The 10,186-nt window shown below is 39.7% G+C and overlaps 1 protein-coding gene and 2 non-coding genes across 3 annotated transcripts in view; 2 read left to right on the plus strand and 1 right to left on the minus strand.

Annotated features, from left to right (window-relative positions):
• Positions 1–9,724, minus strand: part of Naam (Nicotinamide amidase) — a 32,440-nt gene extending 22,716 nt beyond the window's left edge. Inside the window, exon 1 of the mRNA XM_017151834.3 lies at positions 9,433–9,724. The gene's annotated coding sequence lies outside the window, so the exon portion shown is untranslated. The remainder of the gene's footprint in view (positions 1–9,432) is intronic.
• TRNAV-CAC (transfer RNA valine (anticodon CAC)) lies at positions 7,945–8,017 on the plus strand. The gene has a single exon. It is a non-coding gene; the product is annotated as a tRNA-Val (tRNA).
• On the plus strand, positions 8,493–8,565 carry TRNAV-CAC (transfer RNA valine (anticodon CAC)). Its single transcript has one exon. It is a non-coding gene; the product is annotated as a tRNA-Val (tRNA).
• Positions 9,725–10,186: the final 462 nt, after the last annotated feature.

The raw sequence follows: 10,186 nt of genomic DNA on the forward strand, positions 1-10,186 counted from the left end.
TAGCCCTTAACAGATCACAAACTTTATTATGGAATTTTTACAATAATTTCAGGAAAAATAAAGATTTGTAGATCTACTCAATCACTTTATAATGGTTCTACAAAAAATCTTTTAAAATTTTGAGCACTGAAAGAATACGCTACTTATATATTTAAGAGGCTACTACAAAATAGTTCAGTTTACTAAAATTGCCCAAAAGGGTTAATGTAGTTATTTGTAGATCGATAAATCACGTCCTGTACATATGATAGTTCGGCAGAAAATCTCTTACAATTTCTAAAAATTTATGAAACTAGAAATAAACATTGAAACTCAACTACCGAATCAAAATAACGCAATTCCGAGGCAAAATGATTTTGCAACCAATGTGCCTAGCTCACACTTTCACGACCCGTTCGTGGCTTAATAAATTTCGGCTCTAAAAAAGCGGTAGAAAAAATATTTTTGACAAACTGCGCATAGATATATAGATGGCATGGCGCACGCTGGAGATGGATGACGCCTGTGTGTTGATAAGCGTTCCCAATTGCGGATGTTTTGAATAATCGATGCTTCCTGCCTGCCATGAATACGTGTATGTGTGTGTGATGTCCTGGCGTTTCGGAGTGTGTGTGTGTGTTTGCCGGGCCCTAGTTTATTTTTCCTTCTATGGCAAACTATGACTTTTTTTTTGCCCTCCTGCCTCGCTGATTTTTTCACATAAATTTCAATTTTGAATCGCTCGCATTCTGCATTCATATGCAAAATTTCGCTTCTCGTCTGCGCATTTTTATTTGCCAATTAAAAACAGCCGCAGGCTCCGTCCGTCCTCCAGAATCTCCCGATCCGCAATTGCCTCCTGCTGATGCAGCAGCGAATTTAAATACAAATTGTTTGCAGTTTCTTCTATTTGGGCGGCGGCTGGAGCACCTGCAGCGCACAAAAGGCAAAGCCAATTGCAGGGTGTTGCATTTAAATTGCACATTGAACTTTGACATTCCGATAGCAATGCGGCAGAGGCGGAGAAGCCACTGAAGATAGGATCAGGCAGCTGCAACTCCGGCCATTCTGCCTTCCAGTCCTGCCAGCTCTGCCAGTCTATACGGGGCGAAGCGCAATTTATTGGCCAAATATGCAAGCGAAACGAACTGCACCTAAATGCAAGCAAAATGTCAGCCATTCAGGGGTTAAGAATGCCAGGAGCACACACTCCCACACAGCTCCAAAAACAGTGGAATTGGGATTTCTGAATTTATCATATCTCAAATTATTTTTAAAGGTATTTTATGCTTTGCCTTTGTCACATTTAACCTTATCTTTTTGACTTAATATCTTAATATGAAATAATAATAATTAAATAATGTGTCAGAAAATTGTAGAAACCCCCGAATAAACTATGACTAATTGTTTTTTATTTTAATCTACTATTTCAAAGCCAGGGAAATATAAATATTAATTCTTGTGCAATATAAAAAAATAAAGAAGGATCGAGCAATTATTCTTATAATTTTAGAGATTTATTTATATTTTTTCAAAAATATTTATCGAGGTTCCACTGTATTTTTAACGTTTGCCGGGGCACGTGTTGTTAGCTTACGTTACTGATTGCGTCATGAAATATTGAAAGATTGTTAGGTAAATTGCAGAAGGGTTGGCGGGGGGTGTCTGGTGTTTCTATGGCAAATGCAGGTCATGCATTCAACTCGCAAATGATTCAAGGCCATTCCAGAAACCTGAAAAGGTCACCGCAAAATTACCGAGAGTTCGAGTAATTTCATTTTCAATGGGGCTTACTAAAAATAAACTTGACGTGGTAAGTTGCCGTTCGGGAAAAGGTCATGAGCTTGATTAGTGATTGAAATCAATTAAAGTGGTTTTTCAATAAGTTTCCTTTCAGAAAATATAACGCTTTTGTTTAAAAAATTAACTAAAATTTACAATAGTTTTATTTGTTCCCTAAATAAGAGAACTTTTATCCTTTTAAGTAGAAATGCCCCATCTAAACCCTCTCTAAACTGAGGCAGAAATCGCTTTGTAGAACGCACACCCGAATAGACACGTACACCCTGTTGTGCACAGGCATTCAAATGGGTATTCAATTCAGGTCACTTGCCGTCCAGGACGCCGAGAATTTCCCGAGGAGGGGATTGATTTGATTTGATTTCAATTTCGGGCCACTTTAAATTGTCTTAGCCTAAACACAGGGCAACCGAGTAAGCGGGAGGCAGAAACCAGATAGATATAGGCAGATAGGGCCAGTGACCTTTTTCAGCGAATCGGGGCCAGATAAATTAAGTAGCTTAGCTAGACAAAAGGCTGACGAAGAATGGTCATTGGGGCAAACGGTTAAGCTGCTTAAAATCAGAGGCCCACACAAAATATTCCTCCCCCCGAAACTAAGCCGCTGGCAAAACTGTGGAAATTTCGGGGGAAAACTAAAATAATATTAAACGAGGGGGAAGGTCGGCGGAGGGCGGACAATATCCCTTCAAGTGGAAGCAGCTGCTTGATTGATTGATTGATTTAAATTAAAGGCATTAAGTGGTCGGCCGGACGTTGAATTTAATCGATCAAGGACACCAAGGAGCGGCACAATTTCCCAATTGAAAATTGCTTTATGTGCGCCTTCAGCTGCTTAACTTCATCGTAATGTCATTGTCGAGCCGCCTTGGTTGCTGGGCTGCTTGGCTGCTGGGATCCTTGGACCAGGACACTTCACTACAGCTCAGTTCATATTATGTCCTCGTATTTTATGACACAAGCAGGCGGCGCCTGAATTTACGTGGCTCCTCTGGGCACCGTTTCCGGTCCCTTTCCCTTTTTCCTGCTCCAGCATACCAAATAAACCAACAAATCAATTTGCCAGGTGCCAGGACACCGACGTCAGGAGCTACGCTTAGCTTTATTTCACTCTTGGCCGAGATTTATGAGCCAAGGGCGCGTGAGCTGGAAAAAAAGCATCGGAGCAAGCCGAAAGATGAAGATGGAGGTGGAGATGGAGATGGAGAGGATGTGAGGAGCCGGCAAATTGTTTTTGTCTTTCCCTTAGTTTATTTTTTTTTGGTTTTTTTGCCTGGGGTAAGAAAAAGGACAGTTCTGCTGCTAGTCGTCCGGCTTTTGCTGACCAGTCAGCATTTATTATTTATAATAGTCGACGGCTCGCCTTTTTTGCCTGGCAACCTTTCCTAATAGATGGCACCAATCCTCGACCCCAAACCCAAACCCAGGGTCCCAATCCCAGCACGAAATTCCAATCGCAGGCCAATCCACCACCCACTAGAGCACTTTGTGCCACATTCAATTGCTTTACCGGTTTGTTCCTAGCTTCTCTTCGTTTGGCTCTACTGGTATTGCTATCAGTAAACATTTTATTGTCACACACTTGGCACAAATGGGACATCGCCGGCTGCCTCCCCTGATTTTTCCTGGACCCCAGGAACCCACCCACTCCACCAATCCACCCATCCAAGTCGTAGATCTCGGCTCTTATACGGCAATCACGGCTGCAAACAGTCAACAATGAGATTTGTTTTTGGTTTAAGAGTCTAAGAGCTTTTCAATGCAATCTGCAATAGTCAAAGGTAGTACAGGAATCAAGAGAGTGCCGTAATGGTTTTCTATTCTGTGCAAAGAAATTCCATAAAATATGGTATCTAATAAAAATGTTTCCCGGAATGTTTGGGAAATGGCTGAGAAAGGAGCTACTAAAACTGCTAGAGCGAAGAACTAAAATAAAAATGCATCATTCCAAAACTCGAAAGTATAGAAATTCCTTTAACTAACTCCCTCCGCGGAACTCAAGAACGATTATGGCTTATTTATCGTTTTTAATTCGCCTGTTTTTTATTCATTTTTTTTCTTTCGCCCATCGATTTCCTGCCAACGCTTTTTGTGATATTTTCCTGATTTTCCGATTATTGTTGTTGGCTTCGTCCACCCAACGAAAAAAAATCACCCAGCTGGCTTACCTTTCCTTCGCCTTTTTTCATGGTCTGTTAAGCCTTTTCGGTCATTTGACTTATTGGTTTTTGCGATGCCCTCGGTGGAGGGGCGAAAAAGAGATTGTAGTCCCTCGGATTCGGTATAATGCAGCGGGGCTGGTGGATTGTACTTGATGGGAAATGCGTTTAAACGGGGCCCCGGGCGCTAACCACCCACCCATCCACCCACTCACATGGAAGGGGTGGCGTCTGTTTGTCTTGGCCACTCCCCACGGCCATGTGTCCTCTATACAACACAAAGATAGCCAAGGAATAGGTCGCCATGGCGTCCAAGCACCAACACCACACATAATGGACGAGAAATTGTGTGTTGCACAAAAGAAATTGGCGAGTGACTGCAACAAACAATCGTATCGGGTTACACTCTCTGTGTTTATAGTCACGAGCTGTTTGCCATACAAATTTGTATATCATTCGAATTGATATAAATAATACAGCACACATGTCCACAGCTAGGATACATTTATATTTATGGAAATGCGATTTGTGCTGCATATTTGTCTTTGAAAATTTGAGATATTTTCCTCTTTCATTGTTGTGCGAATCGGTTTACGAATGGCAATCAAAATAAAAGTATCACGTTATATTGCCTTATTAAAGCAAGAAATATTGACTACTTTATTTAAGAAATAATAAATGTATTCCGAAAAATTGAAGACAAAATAGGGCGTCTAATAACAAACCATAAAAGTGCCGTTGAGCATTTTTTTACAATAAGAAAATCCCTTTATAAAGGGCAACTAATTAGAAAGAGGGAAAAATTCTGAGCCCCGCCAAAAGTGGAAAACTTTTTTCTTTAGGTACTCCCTTTTCCCCGTGGAAAGTGGAAATTTTATACAAAATATGAAGAACATTTTGATTGTATAATTTAATTAGTTTCAGCACTCAGACTGCCGACTGCGGGAGGGAAACTCAACTCCATAAATAACCCATTAAGTGGCCGCGGAAACTTTATCTGCCATCGATGGTAATCATCCCAGTTAACCGAAAGCTGAAAGCTGCCCGGACTTCAGTCCATTTGAGTGGCTTCGTTTCGTTCAATTTCAAACTGTTGTGGGCAATTATTGTAAGTTTTTCGCTTGCCATTCCATCTGTTCTCAATTTCGCTTTAAGTGCTGCCGCCGCTGCCGCTGCCACGCCTTGTTTTCAATTAAATGAACACACCCACTCCCCCTACCGCCTTTCCACCTCCCCTGGTTGGTTTCATTATTACCGAGTTGCCAAATACAAACAAGCCAAAAAACAGAGCAAAAACAAAGAAAGCGTAAAATCCATGAAAATTGTTGCCGCAATATTGAAAACGCGCCGTATTTGGGTCTCCGTTTCTCCCGAAAGTAGCCCACTCCCAAAGCCGCCAGTACAAATTGAGCAACAAATCCGCCCAACCACCCATCGCCCTACGCCCATCGTCACATTGGAAAAAGCAAGAAAAACAATCGGCAGCAGATTAAGTTCATGCCATGCTGCAGTTACATTTACAGTTCCAACCATCCCACCCCCACTTTTCATATTCATTTTTGCACATTTTGTGTTATATGTGGGCCAAAACAAATGTTGCCCGAAACCGATTTTCACCCGAAACTGGGAAGCTGGGAAACTGGGAAAAACCCATTCTGAGCATCCTTTCAGAGAGTCTTTTCGTTTGCGCTTTTCAGGATCATTGGCAGCGGGTTCGCAATCGTTTGGGGGCGTTGGCTGAGCAAACGTTGCGAAAATATGTCACAACATTTGTTACACATTTTCGGGTCAATTTTTTATTGCATCTGGGGATCTGGGGAGTATACTCCCATCCTATAGGAATTCGGAACGGGGGACTGGGTCTGCTCCCTGCATAAGCCGGGGCAAACCCACATGATCCGAAATCTTGTCACAGCTGCCGGCAACTGCCTTTCCTTGGAAAACCCTACCCACATCCCAAAACCCCTCCCCGAACCCTTCTCCCCTATGTCATTGACACTAGCGTGTCTTTTGGTGCTTTCAATTAAAATCCATTCAGCTGTAAAATCGTAAACAGTTTTGTGCTAGGGAACACAGAACGAAAATCGCCTGGGTCTGCTGATAATGGTGATGAGAAAACTATTTTGTCACTCTTAAAAATACATTGATATCGAGTGCTGCAAAATAAGAAGAAAACAAAGTGGAGTTGCTGTATCTTTTATTTCCAGCTGTGTCATTTTAAACGGGTTTTCATTTAGATGAAGCAGACAAGAGCTTTGGGGTTAGACTTTAAATTAAAAAATACCAGAGTAATCCAAAAATAATTTTAAATATTTTTAAACAAAATTCAAAAGCAAAGGAAGCACTTTCTAAGAATTAGTTTCTGGAATTTACAAAATCAAGTTGACTAAATCAATGAAAAGTTATTCTGAAACTGAATGGTACTCTAAATTCCTGGAAATGGCATTCCATTCCAACTAAGGACCTGCGTGACAATTGAATATGCCGGACTCATTGGCTTTCTACCTACTGGGTATCAACACGCGAGGCAGGCAGAGTAACTGCAAATTAATTATGCACAACAAAGAGATGACCCCCAACCGGCGAACACCGACCCGAGCGGCAAAAACAACAATATACATTTACCATGTTCTATGGCGCAGCACAACATCGCAAAATCCCAACGTCCGCCGACCGGCTGTCCAGTAATTGTTGCTATAATTGTTGTGCAATCCCCCAAACCCAAACCCAAACCCACGCCCAAGTCCAAACTCAAGCCCCGAGCTCAGAACCCCAAAGACCCCACCCCAAAAAGCCGTCACGAATCAGGCAAAGCTAAGGCGAAAAGGGGGATGGGGATGGAATGATCTGAGGCTGCTTCGCCAATGTCGACCGCAAATTAATTTACAACGTAAACTGCAAAATTGAAAATTATGTTGTAATTACTCAATTCTGACGTTTTTCCCATTGACCCAAATTTATGGGGCCGTGCACCCACCCACCACACTCATAAGCCACCCACACACTTGCAAATGTACATATATTCAACACAAGAGTTGAAGGCGCTTCCTTGTGGACGCTTCTTGGCTTTGCGTTTGGATTTGATGGCACTGCAAGAAAACTGCCTTCTAATCCTACAATTTTGCACTCTGAAAAGGCAATAAAATAACGATTCAACACATTAAATTTTGGTTTTAATCAGTATCATAACAATGTTATACATGGTTTACTGAAATCCAAAAACCTCTACTAAATATAATAAATTATCTTTAAACTAAATGGAATAACGATTTTTGTAAAACCAAACAAACATTAAACTAACTACCTTATTTTCAGATTATTCTCTGATAAATATAATAAAATAAATATAATATTACTAAAAAATTACAGAATTATATAATTTCGGGTTACCTTATTTCTCCAAGTGTGAGCTCCCTGTTCATGTCTGGCCTCAACCTTTGTGCCAATTTAAATGCGTAATTATAACGAGTGCCAGAGAGCAGTTAGAGTCCGTTCTGGCCTGCATATTAATTACGTTCACGGCGCCGCACAAAAGCGGCGCAATGAAAGGGGAGGAAATCTTGGCAGGACCAAAGCAGACAATAGGAATTTTAATCAAGGATCAGCGTGCTCGAATTTATTTAAAGGTGGGCCATCAGATTCCCCCACCCATCCCATCCCCACCCACAAAAGGGCACCCGTTCTTAGCCCCTTGGCGCTTTGGTTGGTAATCTGGTCAGCGTGTTTCAGGCATACCATGAATGCCTTTAGCTTCGCCCCCTTCACCCTCTCTCTACAGCAAATCCTGGCCAATTGTGTAAGGCTCCGTGAAGAGGGGACAAATAAAGGCTAATTAAGAGCGGAATGACAAGGCGAAGAAATGGGTTCTCATTGTTACTGCCACGCAACAGCCAATAGTTCTATAGATGGCATAAACTCACGATCTGGAGATTATTGGATTTGCCCACTTTATCAAATAGCAAACCAGCTAACTGGAATGGGCCTTTTCGCCGCAGGATCTTCAGTTGTTTCCGTAGTGTAGCGGTTATCACGTGTGCTTCACACGCACAAGGTCCCCGGTTCGAACCCGGGCGGGAACATCGAAATAACTTTTTACCTTTTTTTATTTTTTCTAATTAATTATTTAGCACTAATTATAACTTTATTTATTGCGCCTTTATTTTTATGTACAAACAGTATACTATTTTCATTAGACCCCAAGTTGAAATTTATGCTCTCCTAGTCAAATTTTTGGAAATGCGATTATATCTTGTTTATTATATAATTGTTATGAAAATTTATACTGAAAAAATAAAATTTTAGCCTTTTGCATTTAGCAGATATTGTCAAATTTTTAATTACAAATTTCATAATTTGAAATTTAATTATTATACAATTTTGTTTAAAATATCTTAAAAATTAAGTAAATGCCAAAAGTATATATGACAAAAGACCTTTCGTCATTTCAAATGCAAGTTTTCCTATTATTTAATCGCCTTTGGCTAAAAATAGAAATGCTGACTCTATTATCTCCCCTTTGCTTGTAAGGGGCCTTAAACCGATCGGTTCCCAAGCGTTTCCGTAGTGTAGCGGTTATCACGTGTGCTTCACACGCACAAGGTCCCCGGTTCGAACCCGGGCGGGAACATTGAGATTTTCTTTAAACTTCTTTTTATATTTATTTATTTTTTTTTTCTTTAATACTGAAAAGTGTTTTTTTATTTTTTTTTATTTTTCTATTATAGTAAAACATTTTTTTAATTTTTGACATGTTAAAAAAGGTTGAAAGTATAAGGTATGTTCTTTGATTTGTAAGATCATTTGCTTCATTTTCGAACACAATAAATCAAACTCATCTCACTCAAATGATGTACAAGAATTTATATGATCAGAGCAACTACACATTAGAATAATTATTATTACTTAAACTGCCAAAACAAGCATTACAAGTAATTACAAACTACAAATAAATAATTGACCCACAGATAAACTGACAGCCGCTAACACAATTACATGCTGTCACCATTTCTATTGCTAGGAAATAAATTAGCTTTACGAGAAATTATCCACAATGCTCTGAGTCATAGTACCATTTTAAATGTTTGTTTATCGTTGTCAATTATATTTTACGCTTAATCGAATAGTATTTACTCAATCCGCTGTAATTAAGTGATATTTTTATGCTTTCTAAGTGTTTAAAAAATTTAGGAAATGTTAACTAAGGTAAGTTAACAGAATCATAGAGCTTTCATGTCGGCTTGACATAACAAATGTATGCTAGAGCTTAAAGTTTTTGATTTTACACTAACTAACAAAGTTGAACTAAAATCTCTGCTTGAATCACGAATTCTAACAATATTTCCACTGACGAAACTAAACCCTTTTAGCGTGACTCAGATTTTGAAAAGCTTTCAAGGTTCCCTTGACCTTTTTGACCCTTTTTTTACAGTCATTAATGAATCACACTCTTAATTTTTTGTAGAAGAGAGTTTTTCTCTTATTTTATGTTACTTACCACGCGCTTGTCCAAAAAAAGCTTTGCATAAACAAAACACTCTGAGCTTTCGAACCTACGCACCGAAGCAGCAACAACGTGAAATTGGTGATTATCAGCGGTAATTGTACAATATTATGATTTATAAGAGTTGTAAATCTTCACAGCAAGTACATGTTGTAATTCAATCACTCAGAATTCGTTGAGGTAGTCGATTTTATGGGTTATTGGTAAGATTCCCGAGAAATACGACCGACTTGCCGGTTGGAGGGAAAATTTCGCGTCCGTCAGCTGTGAAAGCTTATTGCCAACTGAGTATAATGGTATTGAATAGAGTTTTCAAGAGCAGGGAAGAGATATAGAAAGAGCGAACCGGCATCGCCAGAGTACCTTATGCAATTGCTCACGTTTGTTTACCAAGTGTTTCCCCATAAGTGATATAAAAAAAGTTTGGATGAATGAACTTATCACATCCCATTGACAATTTCCAGAATGTGATAGTCCAACCATAATCGCCATGTCACTCTGATAATACACACTTATAGCCTCGCACTCCCATCATATCATTTCCGATCGTAAATTCCGAAATTACAAGCTAAAACTTATGGGCATGACGCATTCACTTATCAACTCAACCAAGCCGAAACGGTTACTATTGTTTATCCAAACTTAATTAGCTATGGATCATTGGGTTCTGTTTGCGTAACACCAATAAGAAAACAATTTGCTCTACTATACAAAACCATGATCAGTTTGTTCTTTATCTTTTGTACAG

This window comes from Drosophila takahashii, chromosome 3R (genome assembly GCF_030179915.1).
Source record: "Drosophila takahashii strain IR98-3 E-12201 chromosome 3R, DtakHiC1v2, whole genome shotgun sequence".
Classification (NCBI taxonomy): Eukaryota; Metazoa; Arthropoda; class Insecta; order Diptera; family Drosophilidae; genus Drosophila; species Drosophila takahashii.